Here is a 19983-nt window from a genome sequence, read left to right on the forward strand (position 1 = left end):
CTGTCAGATTGGCTAAGATGACAGGAAAAAATAATGATGATTGTTGGAGGGGATGTGGGAAAACTGGGACATTGATGCATTGTTGGTGGAGTTGTGAACGAATCCAACCATTTTGGAGAGTAGTTTGGAACTATGCTCAAAAAGTTATCAAACTGTGCATACCCTTTGATCCAGCAGTGTTACTACTGGGATTATATCCCAAAGAGATTATAAAGAAGGGAAAGGGACCTGTATGTGCACGAATGTTTGTGGCAGCCCTTTTTGTAGTGGCTAGAAACTGGAAACTGAATGGATGTCCATCAGTTGGAGAATGGCTGAATAAATTGTGGTATATGAAAATTATGGAATATTACTGTTCTGTAAGAAATGACCAACAGGATGATTTCAGAAAGGCCTGGAGAGACTTACACGAACTGATGCTGAGTGAAATGAGCAGGACCAGGAGATCATTATATACTTCAACAACAATACTATATGATGACCAGTTCTGATGGACCTGGCCATCCTCAGCAACGAGATCAACCAAATCATTTCTAATGGAGCAGTAATGAACTGAACTAGCTATACCCAGAAAAAGAACTCTGGGAGATGACTAAAAACCATTACATTGAATTCCCAATCCCTATATTTATGCACACCTGCATCTTTGATTTCCTTCACAAGCTAATTGTACAATAATTCAGAGTCTGATTCTTTTTGTACAGCAAAATAATGTTGTGGTCATGTATACTTATTGTGTATCTAAGTTATATTTTAATATATTTAACATCTACTGGTCATCCTGCCATTTAGGGGAGGGGGTGGGGGGGGTAAGAGGTGAAAAATTGGAACAAGAGGTTTGGCAATTGTTAATGCTGTAAAGTTACCCATGTATATATATCCTGTAAATTAAAGGCTATTAAATAAAAAAAAAAAAAAAAAAGAATATAATCATTTTCTAGAAAATGATGAGCAGGATGCTCTCAGGGAAAAACAAAAACAAAAACCTGGAAAATCTTCCATGAACAAAGTAAAATATACTGTATACAAAGTAATAGCAATGTTCCGGGATAACCAGCTATGAATGACTACTATTCTCAGTAGTACAATCATCCATGACTACTCTGAAGGACTTATGATAACAAATCCTATCCATACCCAGAAAAGGAACTGATTGTGTCTGAATACAAATTGAAGCATTCTCTCTTTTTCTATCTCTCTTTTTTTTACTTAATTTTTCTTGAAAGTTTTTATTAGGGTGGGAGATAAAGGTTTTCTTTCACAACTTAACTTTTAAGGAAATGTTTCGCATAACTTCACATGCACTTTCTTAATGGTGAGTGGGGATAAGGGAGAAAAACTAGAACTCAAAAATCTTAAAAACAAATATAAAAATGTTTTGAATGTAACTGGGTGAAAATATTCAATTGATTAATTAATTAAAAAGAAACATTCCTTTGTAAAAGCTATGAAACTGGAAAGTCATTCACTGGTGGCTAACAGTCTAGGGAACATACACTTGAAATGGAACCTCAAGATGATAGCATTAAAGTAGGGACACTCTAAATAATTATAACACCACTAAGATACTGGAGTGGAAAGTGGGGAAAAATGAATCAGACTGTATCTGGGAGAGTGAGCCCAGGACATACTGACTACAGTGGGATCACAAAATCTAAATTGGTAGGAGTTTCAATAGCAATATAGTTGAATTGAAAAATCAAAAGAATCTCAACTGTGAAATATGCAACAAGTTGTTCAGCCTCTGCTTAAAGACTTCTAAGGAGGGGAACATACTACCTCTCAAGATAGACCATTTTGCTTTTGGCAACTCTAATTGTTAGAAAAGTTCTTCCCCCTGATATCAAGTCTAAATTTGCCTCTTTGCAATTTCCATTCAGTGTATTTGGTTCTAAATTCTGAAGTCAAACAAAATAAATTAATCTCTTCCACATTCAAGTTCTTTAAATTCTTGAAGTAGCTATATCTTTTTTTTTTTTCCTCCAAGCCAAACATTCTCAGTTCCTTTAACTGATCCTCATGTCATGGACCAAAGTCCCTTCAACATCCTCATTTTCCTCCTTTCAACACTTTCCAGTTTATAATTATCCTTAAACTGTGGTGCCCAGAGCTAAACACAAAGTCCATATAAGGTCTGAAGACTATAGAGTATATGTATTCCTAGATGCTAGGCCTCTTTTGATATAGCTCAAAATTGCATTATTTTTTTTGATTACTGCATTGTACTGCTGAATCACGTTAAGCTTGCAATCCACTACAACCCACAGATCTTTTTTAAGAACAACTATTGTGTATTCATACCTCCCCCATTTTACACTTCTGACAGGGATTTTGTGTGTGTGTGTGTGTGTGTGTATTAAAGTGCAAGTGTCACAACTGAATATCATCCAATTAGATTCAGACCAATACTTTAGCTTGTCAGGATCATTTTGGATCCTGATTCTTGTCATCCAATGTTTTTCTATCATTCCCACGTTTGTAGAACCTGCAAATTTAATGAACATAATGACTCAATAATGACTTTGTCCAAACCTTTTATATAAATATTAAATAGTACATGGCCAAGCACAGATCCCTCAGATATTCAATTGGAAATTTGCAAAATTGACCCATAATAACTCTTTGAATACAACCATACAAGCAGGTCTGAATCCATCAGACTACTATCATTGAATCCATCCATATTCTCCACAAGAACAGGGTGTTTAAATTATAGATATAAATTCCAAGGCTAGAGATAATTGAAATTTAGTTATACCTCTCCAGGGAACCTAAAACCAGGGAACCTATAATGAGAGACAAGTTTGTCTCCCCAGTAACTGAAATTTTATCATTGTGTTTAGGATCAGTAATAAGCTAGTTGGTCAGTCAAATATTTTTTGGAGGCAATACAACTTGCCCAGGATCACACAGAGAGTGCTTCAGCCTGAATAAACATTTGTTAAGCACCTATTATGTGCCAGGCACTAACCAAGAATTGAGAATATGATGAAAAGCGAAAGACAGTTTCTTTTCTCAAAGAACTCACAGTCTAATGAGGGAAGCAACATTCACCATAGAAACAAATAAATAAACCCATGTTAAAACAGAATGTACAGGATAAATCGGAGATAATAGGAAAAGCACTGTGATATTTCTATAGGGGGTATTAGGAAAGTCATCTTGTAAGTAGAATTTTAGCTGGGACTTGAAGGAAATCAGGAATCAGATATGAGGAACAAGAACATTCTAGATATGATGTACAGTCAATGAAAATGTTCATTCTGGAAATAGAATATCTTGTTTTTATTATTATTAAATAACTTTTTTATTGACAGAACCTATGCCAGGGTAATTTTTTACAACATTATCCCTTGCACTCACTTCTGTTCCGATTTTTCCCCTCCTTCCCTCTGCCCTCTCCCCAAAGATGGCAAGCAGTCCTATACATGTTAAATAGATTACAGTAGATCTTGGATACAATATATGTGTGCAGAACCGAACAGTTTTCTTGTTGCTCAGGGAGAATTGGATTTAGAAGGTATAAATAACCTGGGAAGAAGAACAAAAATGCAAGCAGTTTACATTCATTTCCTAGTGTTCTTTCTTTGGGTGTAGCTGCTTCTGTCATCCTTGATCAATTGAAACTAAGTTAGATCTTGTCTTTGTTGAAGAAATCCACTTCCATCAGAATACATCCTCATACAGTATCGCTGTTGAGGTATATAATGATTTCCTGGTTCTGCTCATTTCACTCAGCATCAGTTCATGTAAGTCTCACCAATCCTCTCTGTATTCATCCTGCTGGTCATTTCTTAGAGAACAATAATATTCCATAACATTCATATACCATAATTTACTCAACCATTCTCCAATTGATGGGCATCCATTCATTTTCCAGTTTCTAGCCACTACAAACAGGGCTGCCACAAACATTTTGGCACATACAGGTCCCTTTCCCTTTTTTAGTATCTCTTTGGGGTATAAGCCCAGTAGAGACACTGCTGGATCAAAGGGTATGCACAGTTTGATAACTTTTTGGGCATAGTGGAAATAGAATATCTTGTTCTAAGAACATTGAGGTCAATTTCATTGGACTGCAGGGTATAGAAGGCTATACTATATATATATATAGAGAGAGAGAGAGAGAGAGAAAAGGCACTGCAGGGGTCCTCAAACTACGGCCTGTGGGCCAAATTCGGCAGCTGAGGACGTTTATCCCCCCACCCAGGACGATGAAGTTTCTTTATTTAAAAGCCCACAAAATAAAGTTTTTGTTTTTAGTATAGTCTGGCCTTCCAATAGTCTGAGGCACAGTAAACTGGCCCCTTATTTAAAAAGTTTGAGGACCCTTGGAAGCAGACTGAAAAGGTAGGGGAGAAGACAGATTATAGGGGGATTTCAATGCCAAATACAGGGTTTTTTAAAATAATTTTTTATTTTTTTCCCAATGATACATCAAGACAATTTTTAGCATTCATTTTTACAAGATTTTGATTTCCAATTTTTTTTCCCTTTCCTTCTTCCTGAACTGGTAGGCAAATTGATATAGGTTAGCATGTGGAGTATATTTCCATCTTTAGTCACAGTTATAAAAGAAGAAACTGATCAAAAAGGAAAAAGAAACATGAAAAAAAATAAAGTAAATTTCATAAGTGTTTCAATCTGCATTTAGAGTCCATCAATTCTTTACCTAGATGTGGATAACATTTTCCTTCATAAGTCCTTTGTACTTGTTGCTGAAAAGAGCTGAGTCACTCAGTTGATTATCACACAATGTTGCTGATACTGTGTAGTGTTTTCCAAGTTTTGCTCATTTCACTCATCATCAGTTCATACAACTCTTTCTAGGTTTTTCTGAAATCTGCTTATTCATCCTTTTTTTTAATCACACAATAGTACTCCATCACATTCCTATACCATAGCTTGTTCAGTCATTATTCAATTGATGGGCATCCCCTCAATTTCCAATATTTTGCCACTACAATAAGGGCTGCTATAAATATTTTTACATGCATAGTTCCTTTCCCCTTTTTATGATCTCTTTGGGATACAGACCTAATATTGGTATTGCTGGATCAAAGTGTATGGACAATTTGATTGCCCTTTGGGCATAGTTCCAAAATAGTTGGATCAATTCACAACTCCAAAAGTAATGCAGTAGTGTCCCACTTTTCCCACATCCTCTCCAAAATTTATCATTTTCCTTTTTTGTCACATTAAACAATCTGATAGATGTGAAGTGATACTTCAGAGTTGTTTTAATTTGCATTTCTCTAATCAAAAGTAATTTAGAGCACTTCTTCATATGCCTATATTCTATAGCTTTGATTTTTTCATTTGAAAATTGTCTATTCATATCCTTTGACTATCAATTGGGGAATGGCATGTATTATTATAAATTTTGGAAATGAGGCCTTTATCAGAGACATTTGCTATCAAGAGTGTTTTCCATCTTTCTGTCTAATTTTGGTTGCATTTGTTTTGTTTGTGCAAAAACTTTTAAATTTAATACACAATAAAAATTATCCATTTTATATCTTGTAATGCTCTCTATCTCTTTATTGGTCATGAATCTGTAACTCAACTGCTTCTTTAAGAATTTGAAGACTATACCAGTTGGTGCATATATATTTAGTATTTCTATAACTTCATTGTCTATGGTACTTTTAAGTAAGATGTGGTTTCCTTCTTAATCTCTTTTAATTGGATCTATGTTTGCTTTTTCTTTGTCTGAAATCAGAATTGCTACCCTTACTTTTTTTCTTTCAGCTGAAGTATAATAGAGTCTGCTCTGACCCCTTACTTTTACTCACTGTACTTCTCTGCTTCAAATATGTTTATTGTAAACAACATATTACAGGATTCTGGTTTTTTGATCTACTCTGCTATCTGCTTCCTTTTATTTTATCTCAGATTCATTATGATTACTACCTGTGTTATTTCCTTCCATCCTATTTATCCCCCTTTGTCCTCTTTCTTCTTTCACCCTTTCCCTCTTCATTGATGTTTTACTTCTGCTTACCACTTCCCCCACTGCTCTCCCTTCAGTCAGTCTACTCCACCTCTTAATCTTTTCCACTCCTATTTTCCTACCTGGCAAGATAGATTTCTATACTCAACTGATGTGTATATTATTCCCAGTTTGAGCCAATGCTGATGAGAGTAAGGTTCAAATAATGCTCACTGCCCATTTCCCCATTCCCTTCTACTGTATAGGGTTTTTAAACCTCTTTATATGAAACAATTTACCTTTCTTCTATCTCTCCCTTCCTCCTATACCCAGTTATTCCTTTCTCATACCTTAGTTATTTATGTCATTCCCTCAAATTTACTTTATATTCATCCCTCTGTCTATGCATATTCCTTTTTAACTGTACCATTAGTGGTACAATTTTTAAGAGTTATCAGTTATCAGGCTTATATCCCAAAGAGATTTTAAAAAAGGTAAAGGGACCTGTATGTGTAAGAATGTTTGTGGCAGGTCTCTTTGTAGTGGCCAGGAATTGGAAACTAAGTGGATGCCCATCAATTGGAGAATGGCTGAATAAATGATCAGCAGGATGATTTCAGAAAGGCCTGGAGAGACTTATATGAGCTGAGTGAAATGAGCAGGACCAGGAGATCATTATATGCTTAAACAACAATATTGTATGATGATCAGTTCTTATGAACATGGCCCTTTTCAACAATGAGATGAACCAAATTAGTTCCAATAGAGCAGTAATGAATTGAACCAGCTATACCCAGCAAAAGAACTCTGGGAGATGACTATGAACCACTACATAGAATTCCCAATCCCTTTATTTTTGTCCACCTGCATTTTTATTTCCTTCACAGGCTAATCGTACATTATTTCAAAGTCCAGTTCTTTTTGTACAGCAAAATTACATGTATACATATATTGTATTTAACTTATACTTTAACATATTTAACATGTATTGGTCAACCTGCCATCTGGGGGAAGGAGTGGGGGGAAGGAGGGGAAAAGTTGGAATAAAAGGTTTTGCAATTGTCAATGCTGAAAAATTACCCATGCATATATCTTGTAAATAAAAAGCTGTAATTTAAAAAAAAAAAAAAAAAAAAAAAGGAAAAAAAAATTTTGTTTAAAGAGTTACCAGTTATCATCTTCCCATACAGGGATATAAACAGTTGAACTTCATTGAATTCTTTTGGGTTTTTTTCCTTTTTTTTTAAATTAAAAAAAAATTTTTTAAACTTTTTTTAGGCTTCTTTATTAGAGAACAAAATTTGTGTTCAGTTCTGGTCTTCTTATGAAAGCTTGAAGTTCTTCCATTTCATTGAATGACTATTTTATCCCTTTTAATATTATGCTTAATTTCAATGGGTTAGTTATAGTTCTAGCTTCTTTATTTTCTGGAATTATCATGTTCCATGACCTCTGCTTCTTTATTATTGCAGCTGCTAACTCCTGTGTAATCCTGACTGTGGTTCCCCAGTATTGGAATTGTTTCTGGCCACTTGCAGTGTTTTACCTTGAGTTTATTGTTCTCTAATTTTGCTATTAATGTACCTTGGAGTTTTTATTTGGGAATCTCTTTTCTGATTTGATCAATGGATTCTTTCAGTGCCTATTTTGCCCTCTGATTCCAAGATATCAGGAGAGTTTTCCTTAATAACTTTTTGAAAAATGTTGTCTAGATCCTCCTTTCAGTTATGGCTTTCAGGTAGTCAGTGATTTTGACATTGTTCTTCCTTCATCTATTTTCCATATGTCAGTTGTTTTTCCAATGAAGTATTTTACATTTTCTTCCATTTTTTTTCATTCTTCTGAATTTGTTTGATTGATTCTTGATGTCATTAGCTTCCATTTGACCAATGCCAACTTTTAAGACTGTTTTCCTCAGTTTACTTGTGTACTTCCCTTTCCATTTGGCTAATTTTATTTTTAAGCACTTGTTTTCTTTTCCTAGCCGTTGTCTTTTTTCATAATTCTCTAACATCGCTCTCATTTCTTTTCCCAATTTTTCTTTTACCTTTCTTATATGGTTTTTAAGTTCTAGTTTTTTGAATTCTTCCATGAGTTCTTTCTGGTCTTGAAACAAGTTTTCAGTTTTCTTTGGGGTTTTGCCCACAAGTGTTTTGACATTGTTGTTCTCTTCTGAGTTTGTGTTTTATTCTTCCCTGTCACCATAATGACTTTATATATTCAATTTTTTTTGTTATTGTTAGTTTTTGCTCATCTTTTTTGGGGGGAAGGCTTTCCACTCACTCAAACACTCCCTGTCCTGGACTGCATTCCCCTTTTGTGTGAGTGAAACAAAAATTTCCTATCAATCTTCAAGTTTCTGGGGCTAAAAGGTTGTTTCACCTCATCTTTTTGCTGGTTTTGATATTCCAAAATTTGTTTCAGGGCACTATTTATGGTTGTTTGGAGGTGAATATAGGAAAGTTATAGCAATTTACTGCTTACTCCTTCATCTTGGTTCCCAAATAAAGGATTTTTAAGATTTTATCCTAGAGAAGATAGGAAGCCATTAGAATTTACTGACCAAATCTGTACTTTAGGATGAATGGAGAATGGACGGAAGTGGGAGATACTTGTGGATGGGAGGCCAACCAGGAGCTATTGCAATAGTCCTGATATGAAGTGATGAGGATCTGTACCAAGGTGGCAGCAAGGTAAGAGGAAAGAAGAGAAGAGGTTTCTGGGAAGATGATGGAGCAAGTTGGTAAATTCAAGCTCTCCAGATTCTTCCCACAGTAGATCAAATTTGTGCCTCAGGGCAAACATAGACTAGTGAAAAATCCAGAAGATGAGGCAGAACAGGGGTCCTCCTAGTATAATCCAAGAATATCCCAACAAAGACTCAGGCCCAGGATTAAACCCTGTGAAGTGCAAACCTCTCCAGCTAGATGCACAGAAACACCAGGAGGGGAGCCCTGGGACCAGCTGCATGTGGCTGAGCTTCTGCGGGAACCACAGACACTATCACTAATGGACAGCTGTGGAGTCAGGGTCTGTGTCCCATTAGACTGAGGGAACCTCAGCAGAGCTGCAGCCCTGGGAGAGAAGGAGCCAGTCCCCAGTGAGTGCTGCTGGCACCTGCAGGAGGAGGAATTTGGGGTTCCTGGTCAGAGGGGAGAGCTGAAGTGAAGCCAGAGGCACCATCCCCCCAGCCCAGAATTAGAGATGCTTACACTAATACTTATTTTTTAAAAAATGAACCGGTAAAGAAAGAACCCCACCATGGAAACATACTATGGGAACAGAGAAGACAGGGGTTCATCTCAGAGGAGAACATTGAACAAAAATAAGCTTGTACCCCAAAGAGTAACATGAAATGTCTCTCTTCCCAGAGAGAAGTAAAAGAATTTAAAAATCAAATGAGAGACACTGAGGAAAAACTAAAAAAAATTAAAATTAAAATAAAAACCATCCAAGACAAACAAGAAAATTATGGGGAAAAATAAATTAACCAACTAGAAAAGGAGATCCAGAGTCTCAAAGACAAAAATAACTTTTTGAAAATTAGATTTGGGCAAGAGCAAGTCAGTAAAGCTATGAGAGATCAAGAAATAACAAAACAGATGATAAAGAATGAAAAAATAGAACAGAATATGTAAAACATATAAGAATAACAACAGATCTGGGTACAATCAAAAAGAGAAAATTTAAGAATAATTAGACTGCCTGAAAGTTGTGACCAAAAAAAGAACCTTGACACAATAATGTAAGACCTAATCCAAGAAAATCTTTCTACAATGCTAGACCACAAGGGGAAAGTAGAAATAGAAAAAATCCACCAATTACCACCTCAACAAGATCCTATATGGAAAACATATAGAAATATTATTACCAGATTTTGAAACCCCCAGATCAAAGAGAAAATTTTGCAGGGAACAAGAAAAAAACAAATACACTGGAGCTACAATTAGAATTGTACAGGATTTATCAGCCACAATAAAAGATCACAAGTCCTAGAATCATATCTAATAACAATCAAAAGAACTAGGCCTGTGGCCAAAAATATCATATCTGTCAAAATTATAATGATGAACAAGGAAAAATGGACATTCAGTGAACTTGCAGATTTTTAGGACTATCAACCACCTGAACTTAATAGAAAATTTAACATATAAGAGCCAATATCAAAGATCAGTTTCAAGGAACTCAACATGGACAAATTATTTATGATTTATTAAATATGGGAAATGAATATCTTATACTTAAGACTGACAACAATTGGGATGCTCAAAAGAAAGATTGGGGCAGAGTTCAGGTAAAAACTGTAATCATGTCATATAAATGAGATGCAGAGGAATAATAGACACAGAAGTACTGGTGGGGAGTAGGGCTCATAGTTTCAAAAATCCATTTACATTGGAAATGGATTAAATAGGCAACATTACTTATATACCATGAAGGATATAGCACCCTCCAAAATCTATAAAGAAATAAGGGGGAAGGGATGGGTATATGGGGAAGCAAAGAATAAGGGAAGAAGGCAAGGGAGGGATTCATGGGTGGGGTCAGATTAAGTAATAGCAAGGCAAGTTTAGGAGCAGAATTAAAGCAAAAAGACAGCAGAGATAGGAAAGATGTGTGTGTCTGGGGGGGGGGGCGGGGAAATATGTGTATGTATATATCTACATATGTATATATAAATATATCCCTTTTTTTTTTTTTTTTTACTGTAGCCTGCTTGGGGGAGGGGGAGAAGAAAAGGGGAAAAAAGAAAAAAGTAAAAAAGATGAGCAGCAGAGAGCAAAAGAACAATTTATAAGGAAGTAAAAGATGGATACTCATGAATAGAATTTCTTCTGCTAGTATAATATACACTTCCTTGATCTGGTATTTGTTGTTAGATGTTTTGAATCCTCCCTGATGTTCTTCTGGGCATATGTACATGACAATGTTCTCTTTTGTTTTGTTTCATTTTGTTTTGTATTTGTTTTCTATTTTTCTTTTTTTCTCATTCTGTTTTTTAAATAAAAAAAAAGAGGATGAAAAGAGGATGTGTAGGAAAGATGTTACTAAGGTAAAATTGATAGAACTTGGCAACAAATTTTATGTAAGGAATAAGAAGGACAGTGAGGAGCCAAGGATGACATCTAGGTTCTGATCTGGGTGACTGGAAGGATGGTAGTAGCCTTTAACAGTAACAGTGAAGGATTTTGGGGGAAAGGAAATGAATTCAGTTTGGGATATGCTAAGTTTAAGATGTACATGGGATATCCTTATCCATTTTGAGATGTCCAAGGGGCAGTTGGAGATTTAGACTGGAATTCAGCAGAGAAATTAGGGGTGAGAAGATTTGAAAATTGTAAGTAAAAAGATGATAATTGAAAGCAAAGAAGCTGATATGATCTCCAAGTAAAACAGTTTAAAAGGAAAAAAAAAATTGGCAGGAATGACTTGGACAAAAATTCAATAAAAGAGACAAAAAGGAGTAGATAGGTAGGAAGAGAACTAGGAGAGAATAGTATGAAAATGTAGTAAAAAGAAAATATCTAGGGGGATAGAGTGATTAGCAGTGTCAGAGACTTCCAAGAGGTCAAAAAGAATAAGGATTGAAAAAAGGCCATTAGATTTGGCAATTAAAAATCATTAGTGACTTTGAAGTGTGAAGTTCCAGATGAAGAGTGAGATCATAAGTCAGGCTGCATAGCAGTGTGGGGAACCTTTTTTGCCAAGGGCCATTTGGATAATTATAACATTATTCATGAGGCTTATAAAATTATCAGCTTATAGAACTCAAGGAGTCTGAAGTTGTTATATCTAGCTTTCAGTTCATCATCATTTGTGATTACCTTAGCAAAAATATATAGGCCGGACATTCCTGCCCCTGCTATAGAGATTTAAGAAGACAGTAAAAGGAAAAAAAGTGGAGGGTAGATGGTCTTTTCAAGGTATCAAAGTAGGATGCATGAGGAAGGAATTTCATAGTCTCTTAGGCAATTTTCTTCTATTTTTTTTCTTCAATTCACATGTGGAATTTATCTGATTATTTATGTAGTGCCTTTCTTCCCCTGCCATCAGTTACTTCTAATCTTTTAATGCCTCTGGCTAAACTAGTTTCTATTTGTCTTGAGGACTCATTTAGTTTAGAATAGGTATAAAAATATTTTTCTGCTTATAAGTTTTTCAGCTTATGGAAACTTGATCTTGTCTAGAAATATATTAATCATTTGCTTATCTTGTGGGTCTTTCTTGTGGGAAGAAGTAGGTGGGAGTGTGGTGACAGGAGAAAAAGAAACCCTTGCTGTTGGCAAACCCCAACAGGCCCTACACAAACATCTTCTTATGCTTATTTTATTTTCCTTCTTCTAGTCTTATTCCCAATGTTTTTAACTCCTCACCCCCAATTCAATCCCTCTACATCTATGTAACTACCTGAGACATAGTCTCTAACCTTAAAGACCTATGGGATCAAGGTCAATTGAAGCAATTCTTTACAAGAAATGATAAGCACACGTGAGCCAATAGTAGAAACAAAACACCTATTTATGATAAATAATTTCTAAAATATTACCACATGCAAAAATGGAGGGAGGAAAACATTAAAAAAGCAAAAAGTTATTTAGGCACTGTGAACTTCGGTAAAATGAAAAAAGTACATTCAATTTTTAATCAGAGGACGTGGGTTTGTATCCGTGATTTGTTACTTTCCTATGTATGGTACTTTGTTATTATATGACCTTGAAAAAAATTATTCATCTTTTTAGAGTCTTAACTTAATCATATTTTTTCAGTGATAGCATTTAAACTAAATGCTTCCACCAGAATCCTTCCATCTCCAAATCCCATAATTTTATATTGTTTATAATGTTAACCTAATTTTGAAAAAGCATTTCACTTGCATGAAACTTAGAAAACAATTACACTGTATCTTTTTCTCTTAAAAATGTTTGTGAACTAAATTTGTGAAGTTTTTTTTTTTTAATATTTTACTTTACCTGCAGAATTTATTTATCTACATTAAGGTGCAATTTTGTAGCAGAATTATTAGCAGATCATCCCCTAATATTGTCCATATTTATAATACTACACAGGAAAAGGAAAACAACTTTGGACTTTCTCCCTGCATTTTATTCCATCTGTCTCATCCTTTCCCCAAAGGGAAAAATATCTACTAGACCCGGTAGTCATAGAAGCTGATGGAAAGGCGAGATAAGTGAGATAAGGTATGGCTCTCATAATGGGAAAAGAAGAAGATAACATGGAAAATTAGGATGATATAGATGTAAGTTATCATCTAATTCCTTGGACTTTAGCAAAGCAAAAGCTTGGAAGAGGCAGAAGATAGAGTCGTTGAAAGATTTAAAAAATTCTTTCATAAATAAAGGAAGAACTCCATGCATTAACAAGGGTCTGAAGCCTGAATAGTACAATTGCTATAAAAATTCCAGCAGAAACAGCAAAAGTAGCCCCCAGGTTACAGATTGCCTCTATATCTTTGTCCCCATTCATTTACCTTGCAGGAAAGTATTTCCAAGGGGCAACATTGCCCTATAAGGCTGCCAGCTCTTGAAAGGGAATAGATGTCGAAGGAAAACAGAATGGGAGGGGTTATCCTTCTGCACTTTCCTCAGCCCCACAGATGGGCTAGGGGGTCTGACTTACAATAAAGCTTGATCTCAGATTCTCAGTCACTCGGGGCTCAAACCCATATAGAATTTTAAACAAAAATGCTAATATATACTGATAGGAAACTACTCTAGTATCTTTGGGCAAAATAGAATGAAAATCCATACCACTGAAATCAGGATATTTTCTGAATTGCTTAATAAGGAATGAGAAATGAGGGCAAGAAAACAACTTAACACCCCTCAGAAAACAAGGGACTAAGGTTCAGGTGGCAGTGCCTGGTCTTCAGGTCAATTGAGTCTCATCATACATACTAGGGATGGGGCTATAATATTCATACTGGTTTTCACTCATAATCTACATGAGACCCAAGAATCTGGAAAATGTAATTAGGGTGATCATCAGAAGTCAAGATGAAATGTCTCACTGAGGCAAGCTCCCTGTGGACAGGAAAGAGTTCTAACTAGGAGAGTCTAGAGCTCTTCCATCTCCTGCCTGGAGCTCACAAACCTCAAAAAAGGCTCTGTGGGAATCACAGGATAAGCTTCTGCCCATCAAAGAACATTGCAATACTCCAGGTGAAAAGAATATTGTGTGGCTGGCCAAGCCAGAGTCTGGAGATGGTAAAGACTGTCATAGCCCACTGAAGGACAAGCCCAGAGAGCCCAACTATCCTCCCAGGATGCCGTATCTTGTGAAAGAGTCAGCAGTCAAGCAGTCAGCCTGCATAGCTTAGTCTGAACATCTAGCATCAAAGCCACCTGCCTATCTGATAAGAACCAAATCCAACCAGGAGGCAATAGAGAAGCTGAACCCCTTCACTCTGAGCAGGCTATCCAGAAAGCTTTCAGGCTCTGGGAGAAGCCAGTGGATGGGATGACTTGATGATAAATTTCACACGGAGTTTCTGGAAAATATAAGAAAAGTCATTAAAACCCCACAGTTCCAGAGCTATAAGTTGCTTTGGCCATGTTTGTATTTCACCTATGTTTGTATTTCAAGCTTGTTCTTCCTCTCAGAGACTCTGTATATTTGTTGGAGAATACACTCAAAGTTTTTGGGGAAATGCTTTATCCCTACTATTCTTACTTCTTCAATTTCAGTAAAAGCCTTTTCTTAGAAAAAAAAAAAGTCTACTAGCTTATGGAAAATAGAAGTACTTTCTTTTCTATCGATAATGAAGCTCTACAAAAGAGAAAATACTGAAAAACTTATAAATGTCTACAGTCTAATGGCTCTGAATAATGGGATTATTGGTAAGAGATTATCTTTTTAATAAATTATTATATGTTCTAGATTGTATTCACTATATTCATTTTGTAGAGTAGTAATCACTTTATCATAGGAAATCTCAGTTCCTTAAGCTCCCACATTTTTATTCTGCCCAAGTGTAGAGTCATATTGAGAGTGGGACTGAAATAAGTATCGGAAATGCTGATGAGCAATTAAATGAACCTCAATTATTATGAAACAGTAGAGAAATATGAATTAGAAAGAAATCAAAAGAAAAAAAAAACATTTGCCTGGATGATGAAACTGTTGGGAAATGGTCAGGTGGTTTAAGATTCAAATAGTGAGAGTTTTAATGTGGAGGGAGGGGTCCACAAAGTTGAAAAAAAAAAAAAAGGAGAATAAAAGGGAGGAGAAGAAAAGTGAAAAGAAGGAAGGGAATAAGAGTGTGACAAAATATATTCCAGTATTGTAAACATAAGATTTTTGTGGAAATAGAATGCCAGACAAGAAGTTAACTAACATTATTAGTCCTGCTTGCAAATAATGAGGTCACTTTAGATTTAACGGAAGTGCAGTGTAGCATAGGAAAAATTAGAGAACAATTCATCCTTCTCTCCTACATGTACATTGTCTAGCCACAAACTAAATACTACTGATTCTCAGTTCTTCCATCTATCTTAGAACTCCAGTCATGTTCCATTCCGCTTTCAACTCTGGCTTCCATCTTCTTATCATTATCTGCCATAATCACCGCTGTCCCAACCAGCTACCTTTACAGTATTAACTCCATAAGAGAAAGGGTTGTCTTGCTTGATTGTATTTGTATTTCAAGCTTAGCACAGTGCTGGTACATAGTAAACATTTAATATGCTTTATTACCTGAAAAATCTATCTGCCTAATTATCTTCCTACCTACATGTTAAATGGCAATATTATTAAATTATTGAAGATATTAGGAACAATGACCAAAGATCATCATTTAAACTGTTACAAGTAATTTTTATTTGTACTTACTATCAGTACTATGGCCATATATGCATCAGATATTCTTTTCTAAGCATAAAAAAAATGAACTTTCCTTTCTTTTTGTGAAAATGTCATTAGGGAAAGTACCCAAAGAAACAGCTATTCAAATAACTAAAAGTAATTACTGACCAAAGTAGCTCTGGATTTTCCATCTCCCTAAATGACATAAAACATTAATACACAAATCATGAAAGCAGAAGTTGCATAACAAGAAGTGAAAGTGTCTTTTTTCAACATTCACTGATAATGGAGAACCCAGAATATCAGAGTCCAAGAAATGAACATTTGCTTAGAAAAAAATTTGGTAGAATTTTTTTTAATATAAAGGATTTCCAAGAAGGTCTAGCATCAGGCAAGATTACCATAAATATTGGGCAACCTTTCTGGGTCTCAGTTTCTTCAGTTGTCAAATGAGGAATTTGAAATGGATGATTTCTAAGATTTCTTCTCAGTCTACAATCTCATGACTAACTAAATCTTTTGATATTTCCACATATATACCAGATTCAGGCCTCTGTATAGCCATCATACTTCAGATGTATTCTTCTTAAGAAAGCATCTGAACACCAGCTTCCCTTCCTAGCTAACTCATTATCTTTCTCCAGAGGCTTCCTATAACTTCTATGCTGGGAATGGAGTGTCTTGTTCTAAAAAAGAAGAAGCAAGGAAACCAGTGTCACTGTGTCGTAGAATATACGTGTGTGTAGAACTGGATTATAAAGGGCTTTGAATGCCAAGTAAAAGATCTATTTGGCCATAGACGTTATAGGAAGTCCTTGGAGTTTGTTGAATAGGGGGTGCCACGGTCAGACTTGTGAAAGGAAGACTGGAGTAGGGAGATGCTTGTGTCAGGCAGAACAATATATAATGACTATTTTTTTAAAAATGATATGAAAGTTTTTATTTCACTTTCATTTCATTTCATTTTTATTACCATAAGTTGCTGGAAGGTAGAGACTCTAGGGTGCTACTATGGGAGAAACTGCCTAAGAAGAAAAAGGGAAGGAAATAGAAAGGGATTCGGCAAGGGAAAGTTCATATGGAATACAGGAAACTTAAAATCCCATCTTACCTTGCATGCTTCAATATTCCTACTGATATAGGAAGAAGGCATAGGGACAGGGAAAGAAAGCCCCTGAATGAGGGTTTACCAAGGTAATGAGGAAATGTTGGTGATGGTCTAGGACCTGACAAGGGGTCAAAGAAGGTAGTTGTGATATACAGGAGCAGGTGTTACATGCACGAAATGTGTTCCGGATGTAGCAATTCCCTCATTTCCTCACCCTATTTACAATTCTGCCAGTCAAGACAAATTAGTGAGGTTGTCTCCAAACTGGAGCCTGGCCATATAAAATGAGGGGGGGGGGGGGAAGAAGAATTGAATGGGGGGAGCAGGTATAGCATAACCTCAATGGCATACAACCAATGACATTGTGGAAATATGGATGATGTCCCATCAATTGAGATAATCCCAATTAGGGACTGTCTCTTGGATACCATACCTACCCTTCATTTATTATCACCCAATATTCTCCCACTGAATATTCAGCACTGTTCATATTCCCAACCCATCCACATTCTATGACAAGTATCACCTTTCAGTACAATTATAACATAATCCCAATGTGGTCCCTTTCTGGAACAGCTACAGATATGAAAAAACTCCACCTACCAATAACGATACCCTGTCCCCTACGCTGCCTCATGGTTTCAGCAAATTCCCCAGGCAGACTCTGAGTTCTAAGACTGTGACTAGTGAATAAGGTCCTCCCCACTTTTTTGGTTATGTATGGGAATCTCTCTACATAAGAATTCATGAATGAGTTGAGACTTCTATCACAAAGCTAATTTCATAGTCTTTTCTCCCAAATCCTCCACATTTCTGAGTTTCTCTCTGTTAAAGGTACCATCATCCTTGAAATTACTCATGTTCACAACCTTGGAGTCAACTTGTACTTTCACTCACCCAGGTATCCAAATTCTCTCTCATTGTTATTTACATGACCACTTGAATTGTTATGCCATAGTCTCCTTGAGGTCCTCCTAGCTCAGTTTCTCTGCCCCAAAACCGCTTAAATATTTGATGAGATAAAGATCTTGTCTCTTTAGGCTATAAACACTTCTTCTTAATGTTTGACAAGATAAAGGTCTATAACCTCTCCAATATCTCCCTCCATTATGTTATTCTAGGTACCTTCCCCCCTTTCCCCCCTCCTTAGGTTATCCCCATCCAGGTTCCTCCCCCCATTATGTCATTGATCTTGTTATCCTATTAAAAAATCTTGCTTACTCAGGCATGGATACTTTGAGACAAGAGTCCTATTTAGTCAATTGATTTACTCTCCAATAAATTAATAATCAAATTGTTCTCTAATCTCTATTCTGCCTCAATTTCTCCAGCATTACAAGATTAGTTCAAGTCCTCATCTCCTCTTGTTTAAAATATTGCAGCTACCTCCTAGTTGATCTCTCTGCCTCAAGTCTCTTCTCATTCCAAACTGTCATCTGGACAAATCTGATCATATCTCTTGCTTACTCAAACTCTGGTCACTCCCTGTTGATTCTAGGATCAAATATAAAACTCTCTATTTGGCATTTAAAGCCTTTCATAATTTAACTTGTCCTTCTAACCTTATTATATATTCCTTTCCTTCCTACACCTCCTGTCCAGCCAAAATGGCCTTCTGTTAACACTTGCAAACTAGCCAAACGGAATAGAAAATTAAGGCATGATGCCCCTCATTAAGCACAACCACATAAATAAAATAGAATGGATTTATTTTAAAAACTTTCTGCTGAACTAAAAACAGAAGATTTAATTTTTGTTTGTAAATGAAAAATGATATATACACATATACTTTAATATATTTAACATATATTGGTCTACCTGCCATCTAGGGGAGGGGGTGGGGGGAAAGAAGGCAAAAGTTGGAACAGAAGGTTTAGCAAGGGTCAATGATGAAAAATTACCCATGCATATGTCTTGAAAATAAAAAGCTATAATAAAAAATAAAAATAATAAAGCATATTAAAAATTTGTTAGAACAAAATGATAAATTAAGTTGAAATTATTTTAAGACATTGATTATTTCATCTTTATCTCAACATTTGATATTTTGTTTATATGTCTTACAATGTACAGAATATATTATTACAGCCAGTAAGTAAGCATTAGACGCCATTAGGTTATGACTTCCTTGAAAGCAGGAACTATCTTTTGACTTTCTTTACATCCCCCAGTGTTTAATGAAATGTCTAGCACATGGTAGGCACATAATAAATGTTCATAAACTATTGACTGATGTTCCCTTTGTGCAGAAAGAAAAGGAAAATTCTTACCCCTCTACTCTCCACTCCATGTTCTGTCTCTCAGACCTACATAGAAGGCCATGAGAAGTGTCAAAGCAGGAAATAGGAGGCTTCCTCTAGTCCTGATTAAAAAAAAAAAAAAAAATCTGTTCACTCTGCCCCTAGCACACTACGAGAGTACAGAGCCATTTCTAGATGGAGCAAAAAAATACTTCTCCTTAAATCTATAAGCGCACATTTCTTTCTACAGATTTGCATAATTAGAGACTAATTTATGTATTGTAGAACTGGGAATGTTTTATTTACTCTAATAATTTGAATTTAATCCATTTCTTTTCAACTTTTGTATATAGCAGGTTTGTCATCTTCAACTACATTCATTTAGTGAAGTCTACTTTTATTTTTCTAGATGGAGAAAACTTTTGAATATTTTGAGAGGTAGAAGGCATCAATAAAGAGAAAGGTTAAGGATTCTACAGATGTTTGGGCTGGTTAGAAGCAGGATCCTTCAAGAGGCTAAATGAATAGGATCAAGGATATATCTACAGGAGTTAGCTGTGGGTAAAGAAACTAATATTAGAGAGAAGGAGGTCTCCTCAATCCTGACAATTATCCCACACTTCTCCCCTTCTTCCAGTTATTTTAGATTCAAACTGGGATTAAACTGATTGTATTTATTGGATTACTTTCCTCATTGCTTCCATGTTTTGATCCTGTACTATCATCTATTGATATTGTAGTGCCACAGTTCCCTTTTAATGTCCTGACCCAGTTTCCCTAATTGTCCTATTCAGTTATTCTGCCTCAGGTTATAACCATTCCCTCTTAATGTTTGATAGGGATAAAGATCTTTATCCATTTTAAACATTAGAATATCAGGA

At 35.7% G+C, this 19983-nt stretch overlaps 1 protein-coding gene across 1 annotated transcript in view; it reads right to left on the reverse strand.

Moving 5' to 3' along the window:
• LOC105749409 (5-formyltetrahydrofolate cyclo-ligase-like) overlaps positions 1-19228 on the reverse strand; it is a 121206-nt gene extending 101978 nt beyond the window's left edge. Inside the window, exon 1 of the mRNA XM_031955641.1 lies at positions 19133-19228. The gene's annotated coding sequence lies outside the window, so the exon portion shown is untranslated. The remainder of the gene's footprint in view (positions 1-19132) is intronic.
• Between the last annotated feature and the right edge of the window lie 755 nt (positions 19229-19983).

The sequence above is a fragment of the Sarcophilus harrisii genome, chromosome 2 (genome assembly GCF_902635505.1).
Source record: "Sarcophilus harrisii chromosome 2, mSarHar1.11, whole genome shotgun sequence".
NCBI classification, from domain to species: Eukaryota; Metazoa; Chordata; class Mammalia; order Dasyuromorphia; family Dasyuridae; genus Sarcophilus; species Sarcophilus harrisii.